Source organism: Arachis duranensis, chromosome 10, assembly GCF_000817695.3.
Source record: "Arachis duranensis cultivar V14167 chromosome 10, aradu.V14167.gnm2.J7QH, whole genome shotgun sequence".
In the NCBI taxonomy this organism is placed as follows: Eukaryota; Viridiplantae; Streptophyta; class Magnoliopsida; order Fabales; family Fabaceae; genus Arachis; species Arachis duranensis.
Genome location: NC_029781.3, coordinates 39,344,283 through 39,360,709, shown reverse-complemented (window position 1 = coordinate 39,360,709; position 16,427 = coordinate 39,344,283). Strand labels below are relative to the sequence as shown.

The 16,427-nt window shown below is 35.5% G+C and overlaps 1 long non-coding RNA gene across 4 annotated transcripts; it reads left to right on the top strand.

Moving 5' to 3' along the window:
• Window positions 1-1,314: 1,314 nt before the first annotated feature.
• Window positions 1,315-16,361, top strand: LOC110276399 (uncharacterized). Of its 4 annotated transcripts, XR_008003877.1 has the most exons (6): window positions 1,315-1,951; window positions 2,043-2,232; window positions 11,459-11,500; window positions 11,856-12,107; window positions 14,522-14,771; window positions 15,856-16,361. It is a non-coding gene; the product is annotated as an uncharacterized LOC110276399 (long non-coding RNA). The 4 variants fall into 4 exon arrangements; XR_002369075.2 differs by lacking the exon at window positions 15,856-16,361 and having other exon boundaries at window positions 14,522-15,711; XR_008003878.1 differs by lacking the exon at window positions 15,856-16,361 and having other exon boundaries at window positions 11,845-12,107; window positions 14,522-15,711.
• Window positions 16,362-16,427: the final 66 nt, after the last annotated feature.

Sequence of the window (16,427 nt, the reverse complement as noted above, 5' to 3'; positions counted from 1 at the left end):
TATATGATGAGGAGGAATTGGACGAAGTTAACAAGCAAGAAGAAATTGAATAAAGTTGTCAAGAGGAGGAGATATCCAAAGAAGAGCATAAGGAAGTAGCCATCGCATTGTCTAAGTGTGGGGAAGTCACCCTTCCCAAGTCATCATCCACCACAACATTCAAGTGGGTAAAATTCCTATCCTTAAGCTTCACTTTTTCACTTGAATATGGTTTGATTGAAACAGATGGACAACTTAAAGTTCTTTGTAGAACTAAGAGTAAGAAGGAGTTGTGTAGTGGTTAGAAATTTGGTATTAGGCTCATTAAGGTCAAGTTTTCAAGACATAGGGACCATGATTGGAAGAATGCTACTTTGTTTGGGTCTAGGAAGAAAATTTGGTGTGCTAAGGAGAATTCTATGTGTCAACCACCCGGATGGAAGAATCATTATGCTCAACTTGAAGATGTAACATCCCGCATTTTTGAAAATCTAAATATAAATAAATTGTGATTTTATCTTATTAAGTTTAAACTTTATAATTTTAGATATAATTTTATTAGAAATAAATAAATAGATTCAAAGATAGTTTTATTTTGAATCAATTAATATTCTTAAAGTAATCTTATTATAATGGAATATTTTGTATAATTTTAGTAATTGAAAAAATGATAAAGAATTGTACAATCTAATTTAAGTAACTTATTTTATTAATTTGAACTCTTTATTTTATAAACCAAACAATTAAGAGTAATTAAATTGGTTTTATTAATATTTGGAGTTTAAGTTAATTAATATTCTTATGTAATTTTTATAACTGGTTATTTCATATGTTGTGGAAATAAAATTTAGTTATGGAAGTATTATATAATTTAATTTAAGTAATTTCTATTATGAATGAATTATGGTTTATTTTATTAGTTTGAGCTCTTAGAGATTAATTTATTAGGAATGATTAAATGGATTTTTATAAATACTTAAAGTTTTAGTAACTTTATTATAATTAAAAGATATTTTGTAAATTGAAATTAAAGTTTCGGTGATAGAAAAATAATAAAAAAAATTATATCATTTAATTTGAATAATTAAATATTGAGTTGAAACTACATTTTATAAAAATGTGATTAATATGCTTATTTTATAATTTAAACTAGAAATAATTAATTGAACTTAGCAATATGTTGATAAATAATATTCCTAGATATTTTTAAGAGAGTATATTTGGTTTTAAAATTATTCTACCCTTCAATTTTATCAAAATATCTATTCATATCTATCCTTATTCTTTTATAAAATCCTAATTTCTAACTCTAAATCCCAAAATCCCTAAATTCAATCAGAAACCCTAATTCACAAATTGGGAACCTAACCCTCATTTTTCCCTTTCCTCAGAGACTGAAACACGCAGCTTTCACCCCCTTTCTCCTTCACCCACTCAACGCACAACACACCCACACCAGCCACAAAGAGGAAGAGAGGGACCTGCGCCACATCGCCGTCCAGTCGCTGTCTGGCTCGCCATCACCGGTGTCTCACCGCCATCACTATGGAGACCAAATGCCATCGAGCTTCTTGCCGCCACCTTGGTATCCATCGTCAGGTCTGAGTCGAAGAAAGAGGGAGGCATAGAGTCAATGTCGCGCAGAGAGGGATTTGCTGTTGTCGTTGCGCGCCGTCGTGTGCCGTCGCTGTTGTCCGAGCCGTCGCCATTGCTGTGGGTGAAGTCCGCCGCAGGTGCCAATTGAGGCCGCTGCTATAGAACAGAGATGAGAGAGAGACGTTGAGAGGGAACCGCGAGCTGTAAGCCACCGACCGAAAAAAAGCTTTGTTCTCATCGCTGCACGACATTGTCACCATTGCCATCGAAGGAAATCTCGCCGTCACAGTTCAATCACCATCAAGCCTGAAGGGAAGCACCACTGCTATTGCCCGACAGCAGCTTCTCCTGCATTCCCAATTCCATTCTTAAAACTGTAACACTCTTGCTCATGCTTTGTTTCCGAATCTATTTCTCTACCATATGTTGTTCTGATTACAATAGCTTATGTTAATGTCCCTGTTTAGTATTATCGTCCTTATCCGCAACCATTGATGTCACCGCTACAGAGGTGATTGGGATAGGCACGATTGTCATTGTTGTTGCTGCCCTAGAAGAAGTGAGGCTGCTGCTGCTATTCCGGCTGCATTGGCTGTTGTAAACTGGAAAAAAGAAGGGGATCGTTGCGTTTAAATTCGACGGTTTCGACTAATTGAGGTAGGGGTTTAACTTAAATGATTTTAATTTTAGAATGCCCATAAAGTTTATTGAATGACTGAAAATAGGTTAATCTTTATGAGTAATTGATTGGTTTTACGGATATTGAATTGTGGCTGGAAATGTGATTGAACTTGTGGTTTTTGTGAAATTGATTGATTCCATGTGAATTACGAATTGTTGATGAGAGATTCAATGCTGAATCTTGATGGATTGTATTGGTTGAGTAATGTTGACCTGGTTATATGATTATTGTATTGTTGATGGATTTAGTTGATGATTGATTGGAATTGGATTAAGAGAATGTTTAAAGGATTGAATTTGAGATGTTGAATTGCTTGTTGAAAAATTTGAGTTTTGAAATTAAATGGCAACTTTGAAACTGAACCAGCAACTTAATAGAGATTGAAAAATTATGAGATTAAAAGCTAATCGAACTACAACAAGTATAATTATTAATATTCAATTTTGAAGGTTTCGTATAACTAGAGAATTAGTTATGATTTTTCAAAGTTGAACTCTAAAATCTAATTTTCTGCATAATTTTAAACGAAGTCAGAAATTTTGAAAAGCTACAACTAATTATGTAATGATTGGAATTGCATGAGACCAAGTCTGGGTTAACGTTGGAAATATAAGGAACTAAACTGGAAATTTTGAGACCTTTTTATTAAATATACAATTTATGGTGAATTTTTAAAGTTAGGTTGTTAAATCTGTTCTGCAGCAGAAAAGGTCAAGCAGGACAGCAAATTTTGTGTCTTGTTGCGGCTTTTACGAGCTGAGTTTTGGAGCGAAACCAATTTTGTTATAAAATCTGATAAACTTTTTTTATTTCTCTAAAACTTCAGAATTTTAGGGGTTAAGGATTGGGAGTTGTGAATTTTTTAATATTGGTGGTCAAAGCTGAAAAGAAACAGATTTCAGCAAGCTATGCATCAACTTCCAATGCTTGTAACTCTTAGAATTAAATAGCAATTAGGTTGCAACAGAGATACACTTGTTACTTGTTTCTGGATGAGTTAGGAGTTTCCAAAATAAAAATTTAGCTTAATTGGAGTTTTGTAATAAGAGTTATTCAAATTGGAAAGTACTAAGCTTGTTGGTTTCTAAAACAGATTCTGACTTATTTTTACTTAATTTCCATGTTATGTAACTTCTTCATTAAAAATGGTATTAACCTAAAACCAAGTTGAGAAAGAAACCTAGATGAGTGAAGGTGAACTATATTAATTTTTAACGTCATTGGATTTAATTTGGATTTTATATGGAATTTTGAATGTTGTATGCTGCTGCTGTTTTCTGTTTTAAAGACATTGCAGAGTAGTCATACTTTTCCTTCTATTCCCGAGTCTAGAGTGATTAGAAAATTATGGTTTTTCATTTATTAGAAAGTTTAATCTGAGACGGTCGCCTGGACATAAATTTTGTACAATTCAGAGTTCATTTGTTATAATAAAAACAGAATTGAAATTAAATTGCCGAAATTGTTTTTGGTAATAACCTTGGATATGGGACTCAAGAATGGATTTTTATACTATTATCAGATATTTTTGAAAATGTATTGTTTTGATAATTCTAGAGAAAAGGTTGATGAGTTGTTGAGGTTTAGGGATCCCGTAAGGGTGGCTAAGTCCTATTTTCAAAGGAAATTATGCCCAAATTTTATCAAAGTATAAGGACTTAATCAAAACGAATATTTAGAATTGGTTTAATGATGATAACTTCAACAATTCTTTTGAGAAAAGACAATCAGTTTATGAAATTGTTGGCAAGGATGTGGGTTTTGTCCCGTTTGCGTATTTATGATTATAAAAGAGAATAAAAAGCAGAGGACCTGTTGAAAGATTATTTGTTGCTTGAGGCAACCCAAGAGATATGTTTATTCATTCGTTGCATTACGGCAACTCCAAATATACTTGTATGATCATCTGCTGCACTGAGGCAGTCAAATAGATAGTGTGGCCACTGAAAACGCTTATCTACGGTACAGATCCATATTTTAATTCTGTAAGGCAGAGGGGTTATTTCCTGCTACAGAAGTACCGTGACCACCTGTTCTATTTATGTAGTGGCAGAGGGGTTATTTCCTGTATACAGAAGGTGTGTCGGCATACATTCCTGCAGTGGCAGATGTGTTATTTTCTGCGTGCAGTGGACCCTGTGGTGGCAGAGGGGTTATTTCCTGTACACAGGGGTATAGACAACAGGAAAGACATATCCGGATAGTTATGCTGGGTTACGTCGGGAGCGGGTAGAAACCGACAGATGAGCTCATTACCTGCACTAGGGCTAGACATGTATCATCTTGTTTGTGCATTATTCTCTGTGATATTTCTTGTGCTTTTATTGCATTCCCTGTTTTATTTCCTTGTGTTCTACTTGACTGTTTGTGTTCTACTTGTCTGTTTTTGAATTGCGCTTAGGATTAGATATTATATGAAAAGTCATACTGGTTCAGCATAGACTTAATGAACTTATGCTTGGGAAAGGCTGACTATTCATACTGAGAGTTACATGAGCTAATACCCAATTCTTTTTCAACGTAAATTCAAGAGTTTTATATAATTAATGAAAATGAATATTGTTAAACTAAATTAACTATTTGTGATTTATTCTTTAATTTTACAACATTTTCGACCTCTACTAAGAACATGTGGTTTGGTTCTCACCCCCAAAATTTCCACCCTTTCAGTGACACAGATTTGAAGACACAATATGAAGCTGCAAGCGATTAGTAGGTTTTCTTTATGGTTTTAATTGCTTTCATAGAGTCCCCGCGCTCTTGTCCTTTGAGGTTTTATTTTAACAGAGGGGTAGGTGTTGTATTTGGGTTTATATGACTTCTTATGTATAAGGATTACTATTAATAATGCTTACGTGATTGTTATTATTATTTGCAATGTTTATCCTTGATACATATCTTTAATGAATAAAAACAAAATTTTCTGGCATTTTCTTAAAACTGAAACGCTAAATCGATACACAGGCTCAGTAATTAAGTAGTTAATATTAGAAAAGGTCACGTAACGTTCTTTCTAGTAGTAATACCCTGACTTAAGCAAAGTATTTTGCTTGAAAGGATGTTACAATATGGTATTAGAACAGTCCTTTATGTAGAGCTTTGGGAGTGGACTGACTATGCTTCATTGCATACTCTGAGTGTCTGTCATGCTTTACAGCTTGTTCTGATGACAAGAGTTTATATTTTATATGCATGACTGTTTAGTGATTAACGCTATTATTTTACCATTGCATACCTCATGGTATCAAGTTTGGCCAACTTAATACTAATGATTTATGTATATGGAACACTAATGGGTTATCATAGACGAAATAGAAGTGATAGGTTAACGCAAATTACGAGGTTTTGAGGACGTTAGAAACTAAGTTCTAGAGACTAGTTCCGTTTCAACGTATGCTCTTTATTCGTGCTTAGTGTTACCTCTTTCTCTACTAATTGTATTGGAATTTCTATTTTTTGGTCTCTTTCTTGCTAACCTTGCATCATCATTTGTGCATAACCTTGCTTGACTCTGTATCTGGTTGTTGTTTGAATCTTTTGAAACATTTATCCTTACCTTACAAACTCTATGCTCCTTTTTCTGAACTCGGATTTATTTTGTTGCAACCTATCATTTCTTGTAATTTCCTTCTTGAGTACGTGTTTCAGATTCTCTTTGAGAAAAATTTCAATTTAAATCATTTCTTATTTGACTGTATCCACAACCCTTGCTTAAATTTTGATGGGATTATTTTTAATTCGGCCTAGACTTTCTTACACAAACTCTGAAACTTCTTTATATAGTTTAATCTTGTTTATTTGTGGTATACCACTTATCTTTTAGTGATTTATAGAAAATTTTATTTCAGAATTTATTCTTTGAATAGAACCTGATTTTCTTCCAACTTTATTATAATTCTATGGCTATCTTTACCTAGTTATGTACTTAAGCATCCTTCAAGATTTTTAAAGAAAATATTTTGCCCTTAATATCAAACAAGCCTTAATTTTCAAACCATGCATGATTTGCTTTGATTTGAAAATTAAATCGATATAACATATTATTTATACTAAGTTTAGTACTTTGAAAAATGTTAGATTTATATATATTCTTTTGAAAAAGATAAACTAATTTCCTCTATTTCAAATTGAAGTTGTTCAAAATTGTTGTACTATTTTTCTCTAATGATGCTCATATTGAAACTGTTCGATTTAAAATTTCTTTCTAAGCTTTGAATTAACTCCGTTTATGCTTATATATCCTTGTTTGTTGACGATCTCACGTATTCCTTCAAATCCTTATGAAATGCCATCTTGTACAATTACGAACCGAGTATTCCTCCAATTTCTCGCATAAATCTTTCGTGCCGTTTGTCTTTCTCTTCTCATGTTTCGTATTCCTTATATGCGCTAGTTTTTAGGGAGACGATCTGTGCGTACGAAAAGTAAATCTAGTCATTATACGAAGTTATAAGGAGTTATGGAGTTTTGAGGCGACGAGAGGAAGTGATCATGCTTTGTTAAAAGTTGTGAACGAACATTGTGCCTATTTAATTTTAGATTTTGAAATTTGGTTTGCATCAAATTATTTTTATCAACTTTTGCATCACCTAATATATTTTCATCTATATTTGTGATATGATTTTCTTGATCTCTTTAATATTCAAAAAGGGATGTGAATATAACTCTTTTCTCCATCTTATATCAATTTTCGAGGGCGAAAATTTTGATAAGTTGGATACAATGTAACATCCCGCATTTTTGAAAACCTAAATATAAATAAATTGTGATTTTATCTTATTAAGTTTAAACTTTATAATTTTTGAAATTATTTTATTAGAAATAATTAAATAGATTCAGAGATAGTTTTATTTTGAATCAATTAATATTCTTAAGTAATCTTATTATAATGAAATTTTTTGTATAATTTTAGTAATTAAAAAAATGAGAAAGAATTGTACAATATAATTTAAGTAATTTATTTTATTAATTTGAACTCTTTATTTTATAAACCGAACAATTAACAGTAATTAAATTGGTTTTATTAATATTTGGAGTTTAAGTTAATTAATATTCTTATGTAATTTTTATAACTGGTTATTTCATATGTTGTGGAAATAAAATTTAGTAATGGAAGTATTATATAATTTAATTTAAGTAATTTCTATTATGAATGAATTATGGTTTATTTTATTAGTTTGAGCTCTTAGAGATTAATTTATTAGGAATGATTAAATGGATTTCTATAAATACTTAAAGTTTTAGTAACTTTATTATAATTAAAAGATATTTTGTAAATTCAAATTAAAGTTTCGGTGATAGAAAAATAATAAAAAAAATTATATCATTTAATTTGAATAATTAAATAGAGTTTAAACTACATTTTATAAAAATGGGATTAATATGCTTATTTTATAATTTAAACTAGAAATAATTAATTGAACTTAGCAATATATTGATAAATAATGTTCTTAGATATTTTTAAGAGAGTATATTTGGTTTTAAAATTATTCTACCCTTTAATTTTATCAAAATATCTATTCATATCTATCCTTATTCTTTTATAAAATCCTAATTTCTAAACCTAAAACCCAAAATCCCCAAATTCAATCAGAAATCCTAATTCCCAAATTGGGAACCTAACCCTCATTTTTCCCTTTCCTCTGAGGCTGAAACACACAGCCTTCACCCGCTTTCTCCTTCACCCACTTAACACATAACACACCCACACCAGCCACAGAGAGGAAGAGAGGGAGTTGCGTCACGTCGCCGTCCAGTCGCTATCTGGCTCGCAATCACCGGTGTCTCACCGCCGTCAATATGGAGACCAAACACCGTCGAGCTTCTTGCCGCTGCCTTGGAGTCCGTCGTCAGGTCCGAGTCGAAGAAAGAGGGAGGCATAGAGTCAACATCGTGCAGAGAGGAATTTGCTGTTGTCGTTGTGCACTGTCGTGTGCCGTCGCTGTTGTCCGAGCCTTTGCTATCGCTGTGGATGATGTCCGCCGCTAGCGCCAGTTGACGCCGCTGCTATAGAAAAGAGATGAGAGAGAGATGTTGAGAGGGAACAGCGAGCGTTGAGCCACTTTGACCGAGAAGAAGCTTCGTTCTCGTCGCCATACTGGAGTCTTCGACGCCAACGCCACACAGCATTGTCACTATTGCCGTCGAAGGAAACCTCGCCGTCACAGTTCAATCACCATCAAGATTGAAGGGAAGTGCCACTGCTATTGCCCAACAGCAGCTTCTCTTGCATTCCCAATTCTATTCTTGAAACTGTAACACTCTTGCTCATGCTCTATTTCCCGAATCTATTTCTCTACCATAATTTGTTCTGATTACAATAGCATATGTTAATGTCTCTGTTTAGTATTATCTTCCTTTTCCAAAACCACTGATGTCACCGCTACAGAGGTGATTGGGATAGGTACGATTGTCATTGTGGTTGCTACCCTAGAAGAAGTGAGGTTGCTGCTGCTGTTCCAGCCACGTTGGCTGTTGTAAACTAGAAAAAAGAAGGGGATCGTTGCGTTTAAATTCGACGATTTCGACTAATTGAGGTAGGGGTTTAACTTAAATGATTTTAATTATAGAATGCCCATAAAGTTTATTGAATGACTGTAAATAGATTAATCTTTATGAGTAATTGATTGGTTTTACGGATATTGAATTGTGGCTGGAAATGTGATTGAGGTTGTGGTTTTTGTGAAATTGATTGATTCCATGTGAATTACGAATTGTTGATGAGTGATTGAATGTTGAATCTTGATGGATTGTATTGGTTGAGTAATGTTGACCTGGTTATATGATTATTATATTGGTGATGGATTTAGTTGATGATTGATTGGAATTGGATTAACAGAATGTTTAAAGGATTGAATTTGAGATATTGAATTGATTGTTGAAAAATTTGAGTTTTGAAATTAAATGGCAAATTTGAAACTGAACCAGCAACTTAATAAAGATTGGAAAATTATGAGATTAAAAGTTAATCGAACTACAATAAGTATAGTTATTAATATTCAATTTTGAAGGTTTCATATCAACTAGAGAATTCGTTATGATTTTTCAAAGTTGAACTCTAAAATCTGATTTTCTGCATAATTTTAAACGAAATCAAAAATTTTGAAAAGCTATAACTAATTATGTAATGATCAGAATTACATGAGACCAATTCTGTGTTAACCTTGGGAATATAAGGAACTAAACTGGAAAATTTGAGACCTTTTTATTAAATATACAATTTATGGTGAATTTTTAAAATTAGGTTGTTAAATCTGTTCGACAGCTGAAAAGGTCAAACATGGCAGCAAATTGTGTGTCTTGCTGCGACTTCTACGAGATGAGTTTTTGAATGAAAAGAATTTCGTTATAAAATTTTATTAACTTAGTTCATTCCTCTAAAACTTCAGAATTTTAGGAGGTAAGGATTGGGAGTTGTGAATTTTTGAATATTGGTGGTCAAAGCTGAAAAGAAACAGATTTCAGCAAGCTATGCATCAACTTCCAATGCTTGTAACTCTTAGAATTAAATAGCAATTAGGTTGCAACAGAGATACACTTGTTTCTATATGAGTTAGGAGTTTCCAAATTAAAAATTTAGCTTAATTGGAGTTTTGTAATAAGAGTTATTCAAATTGGAAAGTACAAAGCTTGTTGGTTTCTAAAACAGATTCTGACTTATTTTTACTTAACTTCCAGGTTATGTAACTTCTTCATTAAAAATGGTATTAACCCAGAACCAAGTTTAGAAAGAAACCTGGATGAGTGAAGTTGAACTATATTAATTTTTATGGTCATTGGATTTAACTTGGATTTTATATGAAATTTTGAATGTTGTACGTTGTTGTTGTTTTCTGTTTTAAAGACATTGCAGAGCAGTCATGGTTTTCCTTCTATTACCAAGTCTAGAGTAATCAGAAAAATATGGTTTTTTGTTTATTAGAAAGTTTAATCTGAGACGGTCGCCTGGACATAAAATTTGTACAATTTCGATTTTATTTGTTATAATAAAAATAGAATTGAAATTAGACTGCCAAAATTGTTTTTGGTAATAACCTTGGATATGGAACTCAAGAACGGATTTTTATACTATTATCAGATGTTTTTAAAAATGTATTGTTTTGATAATTCTTGAGAAAAGGTTGATGAGTTGTTGAGGTTAAGAGAACTCGTAAGGGTGGCTATGTCCTATTTTCAGAGGAAATTATGCCCAAATTTTTATAAAAGTATAAGGACTTAATCAAAATGAATATTTAGAATTGGTTTAATGATGATAACTTCAACAATTCTTTTGAGAAAAGACAATCAGTTTATGAAATTGTTGGCAAGGACGTGGGTTTTATCATGCTTGCGTATTTATGATTATAAAAAAGAATAAAAAGTAGAGGACCTGTTGAAAGGTTATTTCTTGCTTGAGGCAACCCAAGAGATGTGTTTATTTATTTGTTGCATTATGGCAACTCCAAATATACTTGTATGATCATCTGCTGCATTGAGGCAATCAAATAGATAGTAGTGTGACCACTGAGAATGCTTTCCTACAGTACAGATCCATATTTTGAGGCAGAGGGGTTATTTCCTGCTACAGAAGTACTGTGAACATCTTTTCCATTTCTGTAGTGGCAGAGGGGTTATTTTCTATATACAGAAGGTGTGTCGGCATACATTCCTACAGTGGCAGATGTGTTATTTCCTGTGTGCAGTGGACCCTGTGGTAGCAGAGAAGTTATTTCCTATACACAGGGGTATAGCCAACAGGAAAGCCATATCCAGCTAGTAATGCTTTGTTATGTTGGGAGCGGATAGAAACCGACAGATGAGCTCATTACCTGCACTAGGGCTAGACGTGCATCATCTTGTTTGTGCATTATTCTCTGTGATGTTTCCTGTGCTTTTATTGCGTTCCTTATTTTATTTGCTTGTGTTCTACTTGTCTGTTTTTGAATTGTGCTTAGGATTAGATATTATATGAAAAGTCATACTGGTTCAGCATAGACTTAATGAACCTATGCTTGGGACAGGCTGACTATTCATACCGAGAGTTACATAAGCTAATACCCAATTCTTTTTCAATGTAATTTCAAGAGTTTTATATATTTAATTAAAATGATTATTGTTAAACTAAATTAACTATTTGCGATTTATTCTTTACTTTTACGGCATTCTCGACCTCTACTGAGAACATGTGGTTTGGTTCTCACCGTAAATTTTTCACCCTTTCAGTGATACAGGTTTGAAGATGCAATATGAAGCTGCGAGCGATTAGTAAGTTTTCTTTATGGTTTTAATTTCTTTCATAGAGTCCCCTCGCTCTTCTCCTTTGAGGTTTTATTTTAACAGAGGTGTAGGTGTTGTATTTGGGTTTATATGAATTCTTATGTATAAGGATTACTATTAATAATACTTATGTGATTGTTATTATTATTTGCAATGTTTATCCTTGATACATATCTTTAATGAATAAAAACAAAATTTTCTGGCATTTTCTTAAAACTGAAACGCTAAATCGATACACAGGCTCAGTAACTAAGTAGTTAATATTAGAAAAGGTCACGTAACGTTCTTTCTAGTAGTAATACTCTGAATTAAGCAAGGTATTTTGCTGGAAGGGATGTTACAGAAGACGGCTGCGAAAATAAGATATGGGATCCCAGATCGAAGCATGAAGACCAACTATGGAAGCTCATATCTTGTGTAGAACTTTGCCCAAGCTTGGTGAAGATGGTTGGAATTTCTGTCAACCATTTGAGGAACAAAGATCCTTGGAGATTCAAGGAAGAGTACAAGCATAATCCACCATGATAAAGAACTTCCCAAATGTCCAACTTAACGACTTAAACTAAAAGTGCTAGGTGGGAGACACCCCACCATGGTAAACTCTTTTCACTCTCTTTTAGCTTTGATTAATAAGTGATTTGAGTTACCATTGTAGGTAGTTTTTCTTTTCATACAGGCTTGCTTTAATAATTTGGTTGTTGTATGCTTGACATGCAAGTTATGCTTGTTAGTAGTTGGAAGTGTGTCAACACCAAAAGATTTTTGTTAATTTTACATTTGTGGTTATTCTTGAGTTGTAGGTAGTGTTAGAGAGATTTTAGGTTGTTTTTACTGCCTCTCAAAAAAAAAAAAAGAAGGGGGGCATCAACGCGCGCGCACGCTGTATGCGCACGTGTCGATGAGTGGAGGTACATCCATACATTCAACCCGAGAGTTAAGCAAACCTCGTGCGAACATTGGGCATGGGGCACAATCTCATCCACGCGTACGCGCACATGATGCGTACGCGTCGATGCGCCAACATCGTTCCCATACACATGACCCGAGAGTTTTGCTAACTCCGGGCCAACACTATGCCTATAGCCCAACCCCAATGCACGCGGACGCGTGCCATACGCGTCCGCGTCGATACACACTCTTCTCATCCACGCTTTTGCGCACCTGGCGCGCTCGTGCCCATTCCCTTTTTCGCTCACCCATGCGGACGCGCAAGGGGCAGGCACGCGTGGATTCAAAATTATAACCAGGGACGCGAGCAACCCTATCGCAATTGCGCACTTCATCCCTTTTCTCTCTAACGTTCCCTTTTCGTTTCCCCCTCAACCTCCATAGCTCGCCACCTTCCCTCCACTCACTCAGCTCCCAATTCTACAACCCACTCAGGTAACTCACCGCTGGCTACCACCCTTCACCTCCTCGTCCCTCTCTTTCTACATTTCTTCCCTCTTGTCACTTCCTTCTCTCACTGTTCTCTCTCTATTCTCTGTCCGGCGACTCACCGCCACCGCCATTACCATAAATTTGTTTCTCTTCTTCTCCTTTTCCAACCCTTTCCCCTTATTGAACCTCATTCCTCACTCTGCCCTGTACTCGTGCCACTCTGCCCATCGCTCTGCTTCTCCTGCTCTGCCCATGCTCCACCCGCGCTTTACCGTGAGCCACCGCTGTCACCACTACTGGCAGCACCGCACTGCAGCCCTATACCCATCCCCATTTCCAGTCCTATTTCTTTTTCTGCTCTATTTCTAGGTTCCATACCTTCCCCTGCCTTTTGCTCTGTTTCTGTATTTGCTTTTATTCATTCTATTATTGTTAATTTTAGTTAGTTAGTTGATTTATTTCTGCTTGTTAAGATAGATAGAGATGCATGCTCTAGGGAGTTACAATGTTGTTAGATGATCTTAGGCCTGATAAATGCTTCGTTCATGTTACCTAAATGGCTTAACATTGCTTATTTGTTGCATAATGATGGTGTAGTGCTCTGTGTTTATTGTCCCTGCTGTATTGTTTCTGCTTAACATGAGTTGTGTAATTGCTGCCTGGCTGATTTGAGTAACGTGACTCTGCTTGGTGCCACTTGAGCATATGAATTGTTTACTATTTACATACTTGCTACATTCTGCACTCATATGACTATTTTTGCTGCTATTTGCTATCCGGGAACGTCCAATTTACTGCCAGAATGCTACCCAAATTTCTAAGAAATTATTTTGTTTTTGAACTTGCTACCTAGAATTGAACTTGACATTTTTGGAAGTGAATTTTATTTGACTTAGACCAAGTTCAATCCTTAGGTTACTTGGGTCGGCATTTTCGCGTTTCGTATCTTCCCCGTGATATGCATTGAACCTTTATATGTTTTCACCTTCCAAGTTGAATCAAATGCCTTTTGACTCATACTAAGTCACCATTTGATCTTAACTTGCACTCTTCTTGACTACGGTTCATTCTTTTGCAATAATTGGTGCATTCTACTTGTGTAACCTTTTTACTCAAAACGATTTCCAACTTGCTTTTGGTTACACTAGTGCCTAGTTCAACCTTTCAACATCAATTATTGTAACACTTAGTGACCTTGTGCATTGTTGATGACCTTGTTTTCATGCTTTATGCAAATTTCATATTTCACCATCAATGACTGCATATCCCTCATGATTGTGAGTATGCTTGTTATCCTTGTTTTCTGCATTCATCTTGATTGAGCCAATACTCATCATACCACTAAGTTTCGAACTAGTTTTCTAACTTCTAACTTGCTTAACATTCTGATTTTTCTTTTTGGTTTTCAACTAACCCTTCAACCATTCTTTTGGGTATGACGCTTATTGAACTTATTAAACAAGCAATGTGCATATATTACATGAATCATGGTTTGTGGCTTTGTTTTGATTTCTGATTTTTGTTGCCTACTTTCCAGGGATTCTTTACTTTTAACTCACTTCATGAACATGTCATCAATTGCTTTCTTTGCTTCTACTTGACTTAACTATTTATATCCTATTATATCAGTTTTTCAGGATGTCTGACAGAGGAAAAGCCAAGGCTACCTCTAGAAAGAGGAAGACACCTCAAGCCTCCGCTCTTTCTCCTTATGCCAACTATGCAAAGAACCCACTTAATGAAGTGGACAAAGAGAATCAGCAGCTACCGCCTACTGACACAGACAGGTTTCCTAACCTGTACTGTGAACTCCACTTCCCAACTATCAGAAGAAGAATCTGAACATTGAGAAAAAGTTGGCCATTCCCGCAGACCTGAGGTGAGCGATTGAGACCCGTATTGAGGGACTAGGCCTAGGTTTTGTTGATAGGGATTTGGGGAGGATAGATACATCATGGGTCAAGGAATTTTATTGTAACTTCTTCAGAGCACCCCTTGATTCGTTTTATCTATGAGGCGGGCAGATTTTGATTACCGAGGCTGCTATTAAGGATGCATTACATTGTCTACCTAAGACCGGTGCCACAGATGCTTATGAGCAGGTGGAGGTAGAGTTGTATTGTATGACCTTTGACTATGAGGCTTTGAGATGCATTATTGCCACCCCGGATGCCCCTTTGGTGATGGATGCCAATAACAAGAAGCCTAAGGGGATGCTGTTTGCTCACCTATCGAGAGAGGCTAGGACTTGGCAGTAGATCTTTGGACACTATGTCATGCCTACCATCCATTTTACAGAGATTCCGGTGGACATGCTCGCCCTGATCGGTTGTGTTATGGAAGGAAAATAGGTATACTTTCCACGGTTGATCAGGAGATACATGTGGCGAGCACATGTTCGGGGCATACCTCCATTCCCCACTTTAGTCACTAGGATGGCTGAGCTAGCCGGTGCACCATGGAGAGACGATGACGTGTCACCACTACCCCCAGACGATGACATGGAAGATGTTATTCCGTGGGGTACGTGGGTGAACGAGAAGCCTCCATCCTGGCGTGCATCTAGAGCTCGAGCCCGAGTAGCACCAGCAGCACCCTTAGCACCACCACCAGCACCCCAGCCAACTTATCTTCTGATTCAGCGTCTTTTTCGCTTCATGGAGTGTAGTGAGCGCCGCATTATGCGACGCCTGGACTGAGTAGATCAGATGTTCATGCCACAGGGGTTATTTTGCTTTATTTTGCACTTTTGGATTATTGTATATACTAGTATTGTGGATACTTTTATTTTAGTTGTTACATTTTGCACCTTGATGAGCGGATAATTTATACGCTTTTTGGCATTATTTTTAGGTAGTCTTTAGTAAGTTCAAGCTACTTTTAGGGATGTTTTCATTAGTTTTTATGTTAAATTCACATTTTCGGACTTTACTATGAGTTTGTGTGTTTTTCTGTGATTTCAGGTAATTTCTAACTGAAATTGAGGGATTTGAGCAAAACTCTGAAAAAGGCTGACAAAAGGACTGCTGATGCTGTTGGAATCTGACCTCCCTGCACTCAAAATGGATTTTCTGGAGCTATAGAACTCCAATTGGCGCGCTCTCAACGGCGTTGGAAAGTAGACATCCAGAGCTTTCCAGCAATATATAACAGTTCATACTTTATTCGGGAATTGATGACGTAACTTGGCGTTGAACACCAAGTACATGCTGCTGTCTGGAGTTAAACGCCAGAAAAACGTCATGATCCGGAGTTGAACGCCCAAAGCACGTTATAACTTGGAGTTCAACTCCAAGAAAAGCCTCAGCTCGTGGATAGATCAAGCTCAGCCCAAGCATACACCAAGTGGGCCCCGGAAGTGGATTTATGCATCAAATACTTACTCATGTAAACCCTAGTAACTAGTTTAGTATAAATAGGATAAGTTACTATTGTATTAGACATCTTTTGACAGTTTAATCTTTTGACTATTTGGGGGCTGGCCATTCGGCCATGCCTGAACCTCTTACTTATGTATTTTCAACGGTGGAGTTTT